This window comes from Etheostoma cragini, chromosome 24 (genome assembly GCF_013103735.1).
Source record: "Etheostoma cragini isolate CJK2018 chromosome 24, CSU_Ecrag_1.0, whole genome shotgun sequence".
Classification (NCBI taxonomy): Eukaryota; Metazoa; Chordata; class Actinopteri; order Perciformes; family Percidae; genus Etheostoma; species Etheostoma cragini.
Genome location: NC_048430.1, coordinates 3172743 through 3191361, shown reverse-complemented (window position 1 = coordinate 3191361; position 18619 = coordinate 3172743). Strand labels below are relative to the sequence as shown.

The following is an 18619-nucleotide window of genomic DNA, read 5'->3' as shown; positions in this document are numbered from 1 at the left end:
GTGTCTGTGCAAGGGGATCTGCATGGCTCTGAGCCCTGAGTCACAGGCCAGCCAGGGTTGTTTACTTGTCTGCTGCTGCTGTTGCTGCAGTGGAGGATCCTGGGATGTGTGTAGTGAAGGAGTAACACCAGCGGTGACTACTGTGTTTTCACGTCACACAAAATGCAGTGCTGTGGAAAGGGAAGCTACTGACTGGCTGCTTATGGTGTATATAATGTAGGTCTATGTACAAGTACCCCCCCCCCCACACACACACACAAACACACATACTCTGCTGTCACAGCCATGCTGTCATGCAGCAGGCAGTGGAGTTACATAAGCCCTGCTGGATGTGCTGCTGCACTGCAACTAGCAGCCTTTCACAAGACAGTAAACAACTGATGTCACTGCTTCCGTGGCATGCATCAGCTGGCGCTTGGACTGAGAGAAAGGAGGAGGAAGAGGAGGAAGGGGCGTGTTGATAGTGTGGTGGTGTAGGACTGAGTGAGATTTTGGCATAGAGGCACAGAAGGAAAGAGAGAGAATTAGGCAGAGCAATAAAACCAAAATCCGTTCTTGACATGGCCGATGACTAAGAGGTGCGTCAGCCTCCTCATTCAGAGTGACTTGTTGCTGATGTGTGGCCGTAGAAGCAGTCATAAACACTTCCTGTCCCCTGCTGGTTGCTGACACATTGTAAAAATATATTTGCCAAAAGGCTTCCCAGTGATTATTTACAATGGTTGTATAACCTTTCATAAAGGATGTCCCGGTAAAAGCCATTTGACTTTTCTTGTCATGCAACACATGAAGAGGTAGATATAGTCAAGAAGGGCTTTTATCGGGCCGCTCCACTAAATGTACACATGAAGATCAGTTTACTCATGAGATGATGTCTTAGTAATCTTATTTTACTTACTTTTTATTTGTCTCTTCCTTTTTCCTACTTGACTGTACTTTACCTGATTTTCCTCTCTGGATCTCAATAAAGGCTGACATATCTTATCTTGCAGTGTTCTAAGTGTAGAATACTGTAAAATGAAGTATGGCAGTAGAGCACACCAGCTGCAGATGGTGGCCCAAAGGCTAAAGCTGACATAGATTACCCACAAACAAAAATACAGTGTGCTTATGAATTGTGATTCAATTTCAGCACAGTATGTACCCATTCGCATGGTGCTTGATGTGCGTTCCCAGCAGTTGTTTCATAAACAGAGGGAAAAAAAAACTCTGCGCACTTGCCAAAGTCTCTTTGATGTAGTGTCACCTCAAGGCACGATTAAACTCCTCACCACACAATCTCACACACAATTCAGGAGAGATGAGGACATGGAGATCCTGTTCACATAAACTGCAGAGCACAAAATGTTGTGCTGGGCTTTTTTCAGCTGGCAGGGCGACGAGCCAGACAGTACCCAGTGACCTTCAACTAAAATTAGATCAGCTTTACACATCACACTGTGATCCGCTCTCTTTTTCACCTGTTTAATAGCTATCTGTCTGTCTGTTTATCCCCCCCCCCCACTCCCTGTCATGACACGCTGTGTCATAACAGCTCTCCATCTCTGTTATGAAATTGAATTTCAGATAAAATCCCTGACCGTTCTCTGTTTTCTTCAGACTGACTGGACAGCAGGCTGACCTGTGCAGCTGTCTTGCTTGCTTACATCATATGGCATATTAGCAGAGGGGTCGAGAAGTCGCCATAGCAGCCTTTCAGTGACCTCGGCGTTGGGTTGGGATATAGCATGAGAGAAAAAAAAAAGCCCTTGCAGCAGTAACGCTGCCCACATTATGAGCATCTGAGGAAAACCAGCTCACTGTAGGTATAGGTTGATAGCAGTGTTGTTCTTTGCTGACCAGATAGACGTTTTTCAACCAATGCTACATAACAATAGTGAGTCTGTTGACTTGTAATGGGCTTGTTTTCCTCTTCTCCTTGTGTAAGTCATCGTGTCCATTCAAGGAGAAGTACTACACATGTCCACACATCACTACACCTAGTAAAATGAGTTCCCATCTGCAAAGGCCCAGATGTCATTGGGGCTAATTAAACCAGTTAAAACCATGACAACTGTTGTTGGGTCCATTAGCAGCATGACCCACGCTTTCACCCACATTTCTATCCTCCGAGCCTTTCTAGTTTGCAAGTTGCCCATTTTGCTGGTGTTAAATTGAAGTGCTGCTTTTGACACCACTGATCACGGTATTATGATTTATTCCTTTAAACCCCGGGCTGACCCATCAGGATCTGCATTCAGTTGGTTCTCCGCTTACTGTACTAGTCAAAAAGGAAATTTGTAGTCTCCAGTGGGAAATGTATTTCTTGTTGTGCTCTGGGATGTGGTGGGCCTCAGTACTTTGTTATTAGGCCTCTTACGTTTTCCTTTTACATGCTTCTTTTGGGCCTCGTTATTCACCGCCTTGGCTTTATTTGTTATTATTTTTATGTGGATGATACACATTGTTATAATTCAGTAAAGCCTCATAGTTCATATCAACTTGATAACCTTTATTATCTTTTGTGTTAGATGTGGTAGTTGTATGTTACAAAATGCTGTAGTCCTGGCACTTGGGCTGTGGGGAACATGTGATGGGCATTTATTTAAACTATTTTGGGACATTTTATAGACCAAACTGTTGGATTACTCAATTAATGAAGAAAGTAATTGTTTGGCTGATTGTTCATAAACGCATCAACAGCAAAAGCCTCTCCATCAAAACAGATAGTGTAACTGAAACACATTACACTTTGTATTATAATATATCATTAAACCTAATTATACATGTTCACAACTTTGTTTAATGTTACCACTCAGCACCTGGAGCTATTTGACAGCTGAGACATGAATGAGTCAGTGAGTCGAACCAGACTTACCTGTTTCCTGAAGACACATGGAGTGCTACCGTATGTTTAAATATCCAAATGGACTTTCAGCATATTTTGTGACTGGTTGAAGCAGGAAGAATGTTGTAGATGATATATGCCCTTCATCCCGCTTCTTTTTTGCTTAAAAGAAGACGTAATAAATATGAATACATTGAAATCAGATTCAATTATTTAGGGTATATCTCCCTACATTCTTACCTTTTAAAAAGAACCACATTTTTGACTACAAGGATTACAGGGTCATTTATATAATCTTGGTTGATATACTGTATACTGTACACAAAAAACAAGTACTTTGGTGGTTGAAAATATCAGTAAAATCATTGAAAATATTATACATGGGGACGCCCGGACAGCTCAATTGGTAGAGCGGGCGCCCATATATACATGCATATATCGACGCAACGGGTCCGGGTTTGACTCTGACCTGCTGCCCTTTGTTGCATGTCATCCCCCCCCCCTCTCCCCTTTCGTGTCTTCCTCTGTCCTGTAAAAACCTGCAAAAACAAAGGCCAAAAATGCCCAAAAATAAACTTTAAAATAACAAAAAAACATATGTACAATGTAGTACACACATTTGTACCATGGTTGCATTTCTTTAGAATGGGTCCCACAGACTTTGGGTGCATTTTAAATCCAATTCCAATGCCTCACAGTAGTTCAGGTGAAGTGTCCCCTGTGTTCTCATGAAAAGGCTCTCTGAAACATGTGCCTTTAGCAGTTAGGTTGCCATGCCTCTGCCAGTAAAGGAATATTAATCGATCTTGTAATCTTTGTAACTGTAATTGTTAGCCGGCATAGTCTCATTATCAAAGTGTTTTCATTGAACTCGTTGACTGAGAGAGCCTTCTGAGCAATAACTTCAGTCAACGTGATGAGTCACCTTCTCTTACTGTTTTCATGCAAGCTGCAACTAAAGCAGCAACTAAAGAGAACACTGCATTTCTGCTTATCTTTTACCCTGATTAATCCATTCATTGTCTTTACTCTTTACAGTAAAATCTTACTGCCATTTTACTACGAGTTATTGTTTGTCGGATTGTTTATTGTACTCTTTTACTGTTATTTGACTTATTGATTTATTGTGTTGGATCTTATTTTAACATCAATCTGTCAAAGGAACTAACGATGTAAATTAGCCACCGGCTATAATCTTGTGTATGTTAAATATTCATTGATATGCACGGACCCTATTTAAAAAAAAAAGTATGCTCCTTTGAAATGTTAACGACTGGGCGGGATTAATTTCTTTACCAAAGCATTTAACAGGCTGTCAGGGGCCATTAATAAATCATGGACTTTTTTATGTTGTTTGTTTCTGGAATGTTTTTCTTTTCCTCATGCTGGGACTTTGGCCCTTAGTGCGTGATTTCAATCTGATCATTTGCATTGAAATAACAGTACTGCTTTCTAATGTGTCACTTTTTTATCAAAAGCTGGTTAATACATAATTTACTAATGCTGTATAGATCTCCTAGAAGCTATTAATTAATAACTTGTGGGTTGCCAGGGGTTGTTGTTTATCCTCCTCATTCATCTTCTATGCCTATATTGTATCTATATATGTCTATACATATGCAGTATGTCTTTGACTGTATACCTCCCAGCTCTGCTTTCTCCTCTGTAGGACAAAAACAAGTATCAAGTCTGTGTTTTTTGTTGTGAAAAAAAGAGAACTTTGGAAGTTGACTGCAAAACAGCCATCTTTCCGCACCACTCACCCAGCACATGCAGGCGTGTCTTATTTAGTAAGCATGAGGCACAAAATGAAAGGTCACACTTTGTGTACAGCACACTTGCTTCTAATATGAAGATTAGCTCATGTCATTTAGTTTTTTGGTTGGACACCTTGTGGCAGCCTATCACTGCTCCCCAAAGGAGGTGTCGCCTGGTTTCACAGCTGGTCATCTACCTGTTAAATATTCTGCACCTGGTGTTGATTTCAGCACTATTTGAATCTTTGTTCTTGGCTTTGCTTGTTTGCAAACAGTGCAGAGTATGTGTGAGTCTCTTCCACAGGGCTGGATTTGGCAGAAAGATTTTAGGCACAGCATCTTTGCGTGCCACCGCTCTCCATTAAGCCCCTGTTAATGCATGTCTCCAACTCTGTCCTGTTCTGTAAGCTTTAGCCTGGTGGCTGGCATGTTTGCCGGATGATTTACTTGGCTGCTGGGCACGCAAACATACCCCCTGAGTGACCTCGGTTAGGAGGGTGATGTTGTGCTGCTATTCCCACTAATATGATTGGGCCTGCTTTCAAACACCTGCACACAGCTGCTGGTGAAAAGTTCATATGGGTCATCTGGGAAGCAGTTGCACCGTGGAATAACACTACAGTGTGTACATGGTGAAAAAAATCAAACATACCTATTGACTGGTAGAAGGTGACTCAAGTCCTTAAATGAACAGAACTTCTACGTTGCTGTCACATAACAAAACCTCCAATTTGCGACTTCCCAATAAGATTAGCTTTAGCTCCTGTCTCATATAAGATGAGACAAAGTCTCTCTGTCTTTGAGTGTAGCGCCACGTGACACTTACACAAGAATGAATTTCAGATAATTATCTAACTCAAATGTACAGTACAGTATGTTCAACTGGAGTACAGAGCAAACTTGTAACAACACTACTACTGTCTTTTATTGTGTTTAACAGAGGTTATATACATGTACATCTGTCAAACGTGGGCTTTCTGTGTACACATGTCTATTTTTGCTTTCAGCACACTGATATGGATATGTGGAAACCTTACAAGCCACAGCCCATTGATACCAGATGATGCTAATAACAGACTTTCTGAAGGTGTTTATGAGTCCACACCAGAATGATAAGGCAGACGAGATGCATTTGGGCAGCACATCATTTGAACAGGATGGGTTCCATGGAAAGAAAACCTTTGGAAAGAAATATTGACCTGGTCTGCACGTCAATGACACACAAACATGTGACGGAAAAGCATCAGCAGTGCTTTTTCAGCAAACATGAGTGGAGATTGCTGTAGATTCTAAAACACTCGCACTGGTGTGTTTTCCACTCTGTGTGTGTGTGTGTGTGTGTTCAGCATGCAGAAGCTGAGTGAGCCTTTATCTTTGTTGTGTGACTGTAAAAGCCCAGTTATTGGTCATAAAAGGGCCCAGTGAGCACAGATGGATGTAGGACCCTAACACATGTGTTGTGCAGTGCGTGTATGCAGTATGTGTGTGCATGTGAGCTGTCGAGTGTGTGTGTGTGTTTGTGTGTGTTGCCCTGTGACCAGGTAACAGATCAGGGACATGTACTTTCTGATAGATTAAGCCTTACATAACTCCACATTCCACTCAGCAGGTAAACAAGCCCCGGGACTAAGGTCAAACACAGCGAGGCACTGGCTTGACTACGGAGCCAGAGCGGATCTGGGCCACAGTGACCCACATGCATACAAAACTCAAGCTGTCATTAAGATCTGTATGGCTTAGAAAGCTCGGTAATCAACAGGAATTGTAAACATCTATTTGCGCAGTCAGTTACTTGCCAATGTAGTACAGTGACGAGGAATGCTGGAAGAATGTTTTAAGGTTTGGAGCTGCAGACCGAGATAGGCTGACAACATGCCAAAAATCCCTGTATGATTTTATTGTAGTATCTACAGTCCTATAAATACCTTTATATCTGATCACACGTTGTGCAGAATAGGTGACTTGCAAATGAAGATGCTTTCTTTTTATTCAAAATCATTACGTAAAGTAATAATCTCGAAGATTGTCATCTATTTAAAGGTGTTATATCACTGTTGCCAAATGAAGTAACACAATGGTGATTGGCCTACTGATGAAAGCCCTTGTATTTGTAGTACTATGAACAGGGTGCCTGGGAAAAATCACAAGCAGCGATAAGTTAGTGAGGTGTGCAATGACAAATAAAGTATCTTATCTTATCTTATATAAAGAAAAGAGTGATGATTACAGACGATGAAAGTTTAAAACCAAATGAAAGTGAGATCTAAAAACACAATTATCACCTATCGCCAGAGGTGCCACCAACGAGAACGGAGCACAGATCTTCGAGATTGGGAAAAGTCTTAAATACTTCTCCACATGCTTCTACCATCACTCGTCAGACTGCCTTTCAGAGAACCAGTTTAAACATTATGGGAAACACACTTGTTTGCTTTCTTGCAGAGCTTGATAAGAAGATCAACACCACTCTCGTGTCTTTGCATTAAATGTGAAGCTAATCCAGGATACAGTTAGCTTAGCTTTGAATAAGAAACAGCTAGCCTTGTTGTGTCCAAATGTAAAAAAAATGTGTATTTGTGTATGTTTTCACAGAACTAGGAGTCTACTAGCACCCTGCGGCGCCAGAGTATCTAGAGTAAGAGTAGTCCTAGGAATACTACTACAGCTTAACAATAATACATAATGCATGGAATTAAATATATGCATGATTCTGTACAATTCAACCAAATGTGTGCGTCTGTGTGTTTAGAAGTTTTTAGGTCACTAACAGTATCGTTCATCCCATATCCAGTGAGTCAGATTGGTTGTGTGTTGTGGGCCGCCCTCAATGTTAAACTGCCATGCTCCGCATTATAGGCTTAAGCTAATGCCTCATTAGAATCAGTGTCTCACTGACTCTGTTCAGAAACACAACCTCCTCCACTGGAGCATGCGACACGCAAGAAAAAAGCATGTCATATCACTCACTGTTCAAAAATACTGAGTGTGTATAGCATGTACACAGTGAAAAACACAGCTGCATAAAAAATGTACATGGCGGTAAGTTAAAGAAATGTTGGATATGACAGTTATTTTGTTCCAGATACATGTCAAGCATATTATAGATTAGTGGAGCATCTTAAGGGTGTGTTCACAATGACAAGCATGTTTGGTGGGGTTTGTTCACATTCCTACGTGATTCCTGAGATCAGTGCCTGAACACAGGTGGCACTAATTACCTCACACCTGAACGCCGTTGTAGGTTGGGCGTGTGAACATCATACACACCTCCACCCAAAATAACCCAAAATGTAGAGAACAAACTTTGCAGGGTATCTTTAGTGATTACCTGAGAATAAGCTTTTTAAGCATTTCTTTACAGCTCTGTGTCTTGAATGTTGTTTTTTCTCAGGCAGTAAAAGTCACACAGATGGAAACATGGATAAGCTGACAGGCTTTCTGTGCATCATACTCACCATCACTACTAATCTTGCCTTGCATGTTTGGGTTTTTGATTGTGACAGAAAATGCCGTGCTTAACACCAACTCAGATGTCATGCAGAGGCGGTGTTTCCTTTCTTTTTTGTATTTTTATGCCGTTTTTCCATAAATTTAAAGAGATTTGTATATTACAGGAAAAAAGCAAGAAGTCTTTTCACTATAATAAATGGATTAAATGAGTAAAATCGGGTGTTGATCCTTGAGCCTTCTAGCCATGCCAGCGATATGACTCTAGTGATGGCAAAGTGACTTGGTCTAATGGTCTACACCAGGGGTCTTCCACGTTTTTAACCCAAAGAAGCCCTACATATTTTAAAATTAAGTTGCTTATTAAACTGGACCTACTGTTACGTGTAGGGCGGCCTAAAGCCTTTATACAAACCTTTTTTGCACAGAAAATCCTAGTAATATTTGGCATGATTTTATAAATCATGTTTTAATGTTAAACACACACATGCCACAGTGAATCCTCAGGATTAACTGTATCTACGGAGAGACTACCTTATCCATAGGCCAGTAGCCCATCTTCAGTGGGGAGTTAGATTTGCTAATTAAATGTTAGACTCATGTTAAGACTTTCATTTTTGATTAATTATAATAACTTTGAATCAGTGCCATGGTCAGGTAAAATGTAACTCTGTTCTGTAGACCTACTTTGGTTTATGACTAAAACATTTGTGTAAACTAAGGACAAGCCCATCAGCCTCAGTTGTACTTTGTGTTTAGTGCCACTGTTAGCATGCTAATGCACTAAAATAACAGTGAACATGGTAAACATCACATGCTAGCATTATCATTAAGACATAGTTAGCATGCCAATGTGAGCATGTAGCTCACGAACAGCCTCACAGAGCAACTAGCATGACTGCAGACACAAAGAGATAGAAATAGCAAAAAAGATATATCATCTATGGCAGCTAGAGCTAATTACTGCCATATTACACTTTTAACCTACAAATGAGCAGAAAACAAGAGATGAGTCCAGCAGTGTTTAATTTAGCAAGATACTGCACTAGTAACCGTGCTCTGGATTAATCTAAGACTGACACGAAAAACTGAAGAACATCCTCAGGAGAAGTATATGTCTGTTTAAAGACATTAATTTAGAAATCTAGATGATTCTGAGAATCTACATATGGTATTATAGTTATCTTTCAGAAGAATGTAGCTGCAAGCCAAAAGGATTCCTGCAAGTGTAAAGTAAATATCTTGAAACATCTCATCTTCTAAACATTCAAAGGTCAGCCCAACTCTGAACATGCAAATTACCGGTGTGGCAAGCTTTTCATTGGTCCACGAGCCCAATGTGTTTCCACATGTTCAGCCTGAGGCCTGCAGTGACTCATCCAGCAATCCCACGCTGGTTGTGGCTTCTTTTTACTTCAACTAAAGTTCTTACACACAAAAACATAAAATATGATGATTAGACTATGAGTTGATACTTCTGGTTGATGCTCATGAGGAATATGGTAAACTTCAAACCTCAACAAGTGTAGATAAAGATATGTATAAGGGCAGGTAGGTATGTCATGCAGACAAAAAAAAGGAGAGCATACTGAGACTAATATTCAGACAGTGTTCGGGGGGAGTTTTACCCATCTATTACAGGGAATCTTTCCCAAAATGTTCAATGCTTTCTATTAAGCTACATTGCCTACAGATCCATGAATTATGTTTGCCATCAAGAAATACAAATTTGAATTATTTAGGAAACACAAAAATTTGACTGATCTCTGGACTAATAAATGCCAAGTCAGCCTGGCTGATCAGGCTGTATCAGTGTAGCCATGCTTTTGTTGCCGCCTGTTTAAAACCGAGAAAAGAGCACCTAGCTAAGTGGGGATGGGTTCAGTAAGTGAACCCAACCGTTCAGCCCACTTGAGACAGCAGGAGAAGTCTGATAACGTCACAAACAATCCGGCACAATCTAACAAGACTTACAGATGAGAGGATGTGTGCTGTGTTAAGACTGGTAAAGAGCAGAAGTTATATGTAGGTCTAGTTTAGATTAAGAAGGATTGAAATAGGGGTGGAAGAAGGAATGTGGAAGGCCCCATTTCTCTGTTTACCTTGCCTGATTTTTAAACAACCAATGAGATGAGAAACAAAACTTAAAGCCTGAAATTATTTTCCAGTTTGACAAAATCGTGTACAGGCTATGTATTGCTATTAACAGAAGCAGGGGTGCATGGGAGAAAACCATTCTGCAGACACTGCATTTGTTATAGCTGACTCCAAAACATTTAAACCGGGATATGATGCTGCCTGCTTACAGCCCCCTTGATATCATAACAGCTCATCCGAGAAGCAAACATGAGTTGACTTAGGTTTGGCTCTTTTATAACTGTGTTTTCCCAGGGAATGTCTTTTGCAAAACATGTTTACAGGCTGTGAGAGAGTATCGGCTGATAAGATGGCATGTGGACTGGCAGGCTGGAGTCTATTCCACTCCACTGCCAGCGTGGTAAACAGCAGCGGGAGTATTTGTGAGCAGGGGGCGTGGCCTGGGCTCCACATGTTGTCCAAACACATGGAGTCTGAATGCCGTGGACCGAGCTGCTAAGACTTTACATTGAAACACGCAAACTCACATGCATTTACTTTACATAATACAAAGTGGAAGAGTTAAGTATCCTAAAAAATGAGTACCAAATAACACGAATAAAGCATCAGTGATCCTTAAATGCACTCTGAACCTTCTTAAATCACCTTGGCTTAAGTCAAACTGAGCAGACACAGGCCAAAGACAATACCAGTGTTACCACACATGGTCCGTAAGGCTCTCAAGCAAACTCAACCCAGAAACCTTCACTGGCATTTAAGCAAGAATTCAAAAATGACAGGTCATAATGAAATATGCCCAGTCTTCAGATACTACGCCAGGCATCCAGATTTTTGCCTTGGGGCAGATTTCAGTCTGGGGAAGCATATGTAGACGTGATGGCTGATAAAAGCCAAAAAGGATCAGAGAGAATGCATCAAGGCTGATTGACCTGATGGCCTTCATGTATCTTGGAGTGCTGCTGTTGCTCCAGGAGCAAGAGCTAAAGAGAGTGCAGCATGTTAACTGATCAAGATAGGAGTTACGGAAGGTTACGGCACTGTGGCTGACAAAGAATTATCAGGACAAGTCAATGTCACAAAAACTAGTGCTAGTGCAAGGTTGACTGGGTATTGGAAACAGAGGTGATTAGAGTAGATGAGCTGCAGCTGGAACCCTGACTCCCGCACACCAGGCGTCACTCCTGCAATTAAGGACAGACAGAGGGGAGGAGAGCAGAGACAGAGTGCTACCAGCAGCGGACCCAACATATTTGCATTGACAATAAAGACTACTCCTCCCATGATCAAACCCTACTTCATAACGTCATCGAGAGACCCCTAGCAGGGGTTTTCCATCATGGGTCTTAGCGTTGGAAAAGAGTCACAGCACTGGAGGGGGCCCAAGGCTGGAACTCTGTAGTGGGATGCTTTTGTGAAATTTGGTACTTAAATTCGTGCTTTGTTTATGACAAAAAGCTGTAATTTGTGTTTGGTGCTGAATACCAAATTAGGAGAATGATAACACACCAATCTCTGAGCCTATCGGCTATCGGTCTGACGACGAGGGGAACAAAGCCAATATTTGGGCGATTCCTTGGGAAGTTGCGTGCATAACACGGTTGGCATTCAAGTGGTTAATCTGTGAGAACAGTGCCACTAGGCAATACGCTGTCCACAGTTATTTGTCTTTACAAAATTCCAAGGTCTCTCATTCTCACGCAACATTCACTGTTTCTATTGGATGAACAATTTTTTTTTGTACAATCAGCAGTGATGACATAAAGGCTGTGTAATTGAATGTGCACTCAGCCCGTTGGCTCCCAAGGTGATCATCTACAGGCACAATACAACAACATTTGCAAACTTACAGTTGTGTATAGCATGATTCATATGTTAAAGTTCCCATGGCATGACAATTTTGCTTTAGGAGGTTTTTTAACATTAATATGCATCACCCAGCCTGCCCATGGGCTCCCAGGGGGTAGAAATGGTGATAGGTGTAAACCGAGCCCCGGGTATCCTGCTCTGGCTTTGGGAAAATGAAAGCTCAGATGGGCCAATCTGGAATCTTATTCCTTGTGAGGTCATAAGGAGCAAAGCTACCTCCCCTTTCTCAGCTTTGCCTGCCAAGGGAATTTGGCCCACAAATGATAAAGAGAGTTAGCCTGGCTCCGCCCTCCGACATACTTCCAATCAATTTTCATTCCCTTGAGTACACCGTCTGGGTTTGCGGTATATTCTTGGGTTTTCTCCAGCCAAATGTGAACCGGTCCAATCAGCAAACAGAGGGAGGGGCTGAGAACGATGACGTTGAGGACGTGCGCTAGAGTTGTAGTTCCTGAATGGCGGCGGAGAAAGATGCGAGCAAAGCCATTCAGTCCATTGTGGCAATCTGTGTCTGTCCCACAATATCCAGAAGTTAAAGCCCGAGCAAGTGGTGGTGAGTTGGTGGCCGTGATGTTGTGGCCCTTCTCCCCACGGGGTTTGGGAAAAGTTTGATTTGGCTAAAAGAGAGCGACATCAGGGCTTTCAAACGAGCAACGTGGCGGTTGGTCAAGGCCACATTATAATCCTATTGACATTAGGATTTCATTTAGCATGGCATTTCTAAAATATATGTCATATATCAAATATATGTCAGTATGTTATGTTTTCATGTGGGATCACCAGTGCTGTATTCCTCTGTCTCTCTTCTGTGGCGATCTAGAGCTGTACTGTAAGTGGGTCACAGCTCCGCCCTGCTGCTGCGTGCCGAAGTTCAATGAGCCTGGCTGAAACCCTCCTTGGGCTGATAGAGGGAGAAATAATGGGGCCAGGGACTCTTAATCCCCTCAAGAGCCGCAGCACAGTACGGCAGCAAGCTGGCAGGGAGGCCCAGTGGAGCACAGGGTGGACGATGTTGCCAAAGGAGCAGCTATTTGCTCTTTAAGGCCCTAATCTACATTGCATACCACACACACTGATCTAACCTACTGAACAGTGGGTCCATCAAGTCCGTAAATTGTTTCTTACATAACCCAGGGAATAACATTTCTAGGAAAACTGATTTGCTTCATTGTGGAAATAATTAAAATGGCTTATCAGATAAAATATGTTTAAAAAAAATGATGGATGTCGAGTGCTTGCAGTATAATTGCACGTCTGTGTGTAGACAAATGAACAAATCCCTTTTGAAAAGGAATGCGTGCCACTTGATTTCACAGGAAATTGGAAATGTTGTGCTGTTCAAAGACTTCTGGCTATAAAAAAGGGCAAGAGTTCAATTCAATCAAGCCTCCAAATCATATGATGATGACGCAGATTGCTTAGCACCAGTATCGCAGCCATGATGAATTCTTTCTTGCTTCTCTGCATGAGTATACAAGCATGCGGTTCTGAATGTGATGCTAAATTTGGGAATAATTGAGTGTATCCAGTAATAGATCAGACACACACACACACACAAACACACACACACACACACACACACACACATACACACACACACACAAACACACACACACACACACACACACACACACACACACACACACTTCAAATGAGCATCCTGAAAACATAGGAACATTTAAACCTGACACATTTCATTTAGCAAGCTGTCCTTTATGATGAGGAAGACCACCAGCAACAACAAAAGCACCATGCAACAAAGACTTCTGGTTTTGTGTCCTCCGCCTGTGGTTTGCCTTCAGAGCAGAAACATGCCTATACAGATTTTGTTAAAGAATTGTGTTTTTTTTTAAAGACAATCAGCGAAGAGAGGGGAGAGGAACACTGTGTCCCTCCTGGTGGCTTGGTGGTTCTTATGTAAGGCTGGCTTCTGTCTAGCAGCAGAGCAAAGCCCCACTGACAGTGTCATACTGCTAATTAATACACACCAGCTTGAAGTGTGCCCTCAGTGGCTGCTGTGTGTGTTTGTGTGTGTGTGTGTGTGTGTGTGTGTGTGTGTGTGTGTGTGTGCGTGTGTGTTTGTTCATTTTTAGTGTAGGAACCTCATGCCCATAAAGAATTCTAAAGCAACTGCTGGGATATTTTCATTATCAGAGGATTTCTGTGTTTCAAGGGGACACACTGGTTGAGACTCAGGGTGACTCATTAAATTGATATGTGTAGAATGACAGTAGTGGCCTGAATGGTGTTGTCAGACAGTTCTTTCTTCCCCTGCCATGTGTTAACCTGCACCACCTGGAGCATTCTGTATATGCCGATGCTGTTATGACCCCCTGCCTGCCTTTTCGACTCTTGCCCTCTATCGATCCCCTATCGGATAAGTTTGTCTCATCTTTCTTGCCTGCCTGGTTCCAACTTTTGTCTGTTTTCCACCTTAAATTATCTTCAACTTTTTACTTCGTCGGCCTAGTCACAGGTCGTGCTTTTTATTATACAGAGTCAAACCTGTTTCAAAAGGTTTGTTCACCTGAAACACATAAAACAAACACGACTCTGGCTGAATCGGATGGTTTGGCTTCACTTTTGTTATGTGAGGAAGTAGAGATGCGTCAATCTTTAAATACAGTCACTATGATCACAACTCCAGAGCTTGTGTGTGTGGGACAGACACAGATGCAGCAAAATTAGATGTGTTCTGTATTTTTGTTTTACACATGCAAATTAACTTCGCTGAAACATTAATATTATCAGTTTTTTTCTTTAGATGGCATTAATTAGATAACTAATGATGGTTTGATAAAAAAACAAGTTACATTTTTTTCATGATGGCTGTTTTTTATTGTAGTTTATTCAGTTAGTAGGCTACTTCTTGTAAGTTAAATGTGTTGGTAGGACAAGGGCGGCATACTACAAACACAATTCCATTCACCACTGACAACCTTGGAAAATAAAACCCAAATTGTTTGCATGACTAGATACCAAATGGGAAAAAGTTTTTTCTTCTGTTAATCCTCAATGTCTCGTTTTAACCATAAATAAGTAACCAAAGATAAGAAATGTAACCTCGTTAATGGAAAATGTTCCTATATCTTACAATGAACATGTGTAATAAGATAACTGCATAGTAAAAAAAAAAAAAAACACCTGTTTGACAGCTGCACGAGAGTGTGTAGGAGATAAAAATAGGTGAAACGTGTTATTTACTTAATGCTTTGAACCTGCTGACATCCAAACTCGGACTATGCAGTCCTTTCTGAAAATGCATGGCTTGGCTGGAAATCATTGGCTCAGTATAAGCTTCCTGCCTCAGCTTCTGTCTATACTAAAAACACTTATGGAAAGAGTGTCGCCCGGAGTGTTCAGCCCCTCACTCTTCACAAGACAAAGGGACAATAAGATCTCTCGGCACACAGTCAGGAAGCTATTAGACCTTGTGTCCCAAATGCATGATATTCCATTGGGTATTTTAGCAGAAAAACCTGCAGAACTTAATTAGGAGTCTTGTGATAATCAAAATCAGTGGTTTGAGGACAATAATCTAATTTCCAATTAATTTGCCTATACTTTTGCACTGACAAATTGTTTGTAACATTATAGTTAAGCAATATCAAACGGATGTTTGTAAATTACTTTAAATCTGTCACCAGGAGAAAAACTAATTATAGTGACACTATGTAACATTTGAAACACAAAACAACATATTATTCTTACAAATTAAAAGTTCAATTCATAAGCAACAAATCAAATGAAACTTGTCTGAATTCAATACACTCAGTGGTTTTGCTGCTACAGCTTTACTTGGTCTGGTATGACCAATAGCTTACGATTGCTAATGTTAGCACACTGGCAAACTTTAGATTGTATAACAATCCTGCTTCAGTTTGCTGACTTTATGATTCCTCTATACTTAGTATTATTTAATGATTGTTTATTTAAATAAATCTGAAATATATTCAGCGAAAATTTCAGATTAGCTAAAAAGCAAGTATAAATGATGTATGTAAAAAACTACTAATTTTTTAATTATTAAAAATGAGTGGTGGAATCGACCGGTATTCTCCTTTAATATAATACGACAGCTATACCATTTGTCACTTAGGAAATAAAAAAAATGAAGACAAGTTGTACCTCTTTAAATAAATCATTTATTTCTGTAGGTTGCTATCCATAATCAATACAGACAAAAGCAATACTCGACTACCAATTTATAAATCATTATAATCATCTCTTGTGAGCATTACAATAAACAGTATATTGAACTATGTACAATGGAAGACAACAACACATTCAGATCGAGTCAATCCAAGATCAATCTGTAAAAGAAAAGTCTGTCCATGGACACAGAAATGGGGAAAGCGCTTTGAGACATGTCAAGAACAAAGTTCCCAGAGACAAAAAGAAAACACTTGGCAGAAAGAGAAATGTACAAGGAGCAAAAAAAGCTTCTGCTTGCCACAAAAAGAAAATCAATCAATCAATGCAATGCAATGTCACATTTGGTTCCACGGTTGTAAACTAGATTGTGTTCACTATTGCATATGCAATTAGGTAAGTGTGTCAACAAGGCAAAGAGATCTCAATCATAAAATAGACAGAGTATTTTTTTCATTTAGTCACAGGGACTGCAAGGGAGAAAAGCATACAGTAACCCAAAGCAAAAAACCCATCCCCTTTTTAAAAATTAGTAGCCAAAGTCTTTACACAGGAATATCATTGCAATATAGGTAAAATCTATAAGTATTTTCAATAGATTGTTTTTAGTTAAATTCTTTCTATGTACACAATATACACATTCGACTCTGTAGATAAATAGATACCACAACTCAGCGCGGTACAGCTCTAATATTATTCAACTCTGTCAAAACCATCTCCACATTAATGTTTGTAATGTTTTTTGTGGCGTTACCACCAGCTCAGCAATACATTCAGACATGGTTTAACGTTTTACAATCTACTGCACACTAAAGGGGTTTTGAGCCAGTTGGAGTTGGCACAGTGAACGATGCATCACAGACCAACTTCAGTTTCTTAAGAATAAAACAAGACTATACCCTGGAAAGTTCTTGCGAGAGCACAATTTGAATTTGCTCAGCAAGTTACTCTGGCATCGAGTAATGCTGCTCATTAACTATGCCCTTGTTGCCGAGCTGTACCAATCACATCAGTGTATCTGACATAGGGGGGCATGAGGCGAGCGAAACAGATGACAACAGTTTAATCTACCAGGCAGCTAAGCGTACAGGGATCTGGATACGTCACCCCGTGTGTTGTTGTGACTGGTCGTAGTGTTATCTAATTGCGTGCAGTAAGATTTTCAAGATGTGCAACTTTTATTACCCGATGCCAGACCCTTAATCTTTCCGATTTGGGTCTAGATTTCCAGGCTAACAAGACTATGTAACTTTTGAAAGAAATAACACGTTACAAAACGCCCTTGCTACAGCCTTGGTATGACCAGTAGCTAATAATAATAATAGCTTACATAGTCTTGCTTTATCTTGTAAAATAAATAACTCTCTTCAGCAACCTCAAACATTTTGTGCTGTCTGCCATATAGATATATTTTCCAGACAGCTGGTTCTCCAGTGAACCTGACTTTTTCTGTGTTGCAGAGCCCCCCTCCCCTCGATGATTGTCCAGCCATGCTGACAATGGCGGCCCCTTTCCCCCCATCACGTCAGACCTCACGAGTTGACCAGAAACTGTCTCGACTGTATCCCAACCTTGACATTTTTCACTGGCTCCACCCCTCCATCGCCCCCTCAACTATACCGTTGTACAGTTAAATGATTTCACAGCAGGGCGGCCTGCAACAAGCTCAACAGCAGGCCGTAGGTTTGAAGGTAGGAGTGTGTGAGGTTTTTAGGCTCAAGTAACTAACTGTGGGAGGTACAGTGCATTCTGATGCCTGGTATTGTGGGGTTTGAGTTGAGTTATAAAAACATGCATAACTTTTAAAGACATTTAGAAATATATTTCTTTAAGTCCAGAGCTTTAATTGGACAAAAAATAAACTAGGTTTGAATAAATAAGAAATTATTAAGAAAATACTTTAATATCAATACGATAAATCAGATCGTAAGCAGCTCCACTGTACTGTACATTTTTGAAATAATATTTTTCTTGGTGTGCTAGGCTTTTTACTCTCCCCAACAGAACAATATAGAGCTGTAGGTCCAAACAGACATACCGTAATAGAATATTTATCTCTTATTTCATAGAAAACATTAGAACAGTTTAGACATTAAGGCATCGGGTAGGTCTTCTCAGACATTCATCTTCCAAAAATAAATAACATATCTAATCTAAATATAGTTATATACTCAGTGTACATTGGTATCATCACTCCCTGGGCCATTTCTATAGTAAGTTCCATTGTGTTCATACCAGTTGGTTGCACATTGTCCCAGAAACACACTCACAATCATACGGGGGAGTCATAAAACTACCCTGAAGTTAATAAATAGTATCTGGGTACCTTCAGAGTTTTGTTTTTATCTGACTATCTTTGCTTCTGTGCTTGCGCCAAAATGTAGGTCACAGGACAAATAGCCTATGAAAGCGCAGGGAACATGAGACACACCAATACACAATAATACATCCGCCCAGACAGGCCCCCCCCCCC

At 40.7% G+C, this 18619-nt stretch overlaps 1 long non-coding RNA gene across 1 annotated transcript; it reads right to left on the bottom strand.

Annotated features, from left to right (window-relative positions):
* Nucleotides 1-16593: 16593 nt before the first annotated feature.
* LOC117939321 lies at nt 16594-17464 on the bottom strand. Its single transcript, XR_004655552.1, has 2 exons — nt 17384-17464; nt 16594-17039 (listed from the first exon to the last, which is right to left on the bottom strand). It is a non-coding gene; the product is annotated as an uncharacterized LOC117939321 (long non-coding RNA).
* Between the last annotated feature and the right edge of the window lie 1155 nt (nt 17465-18619).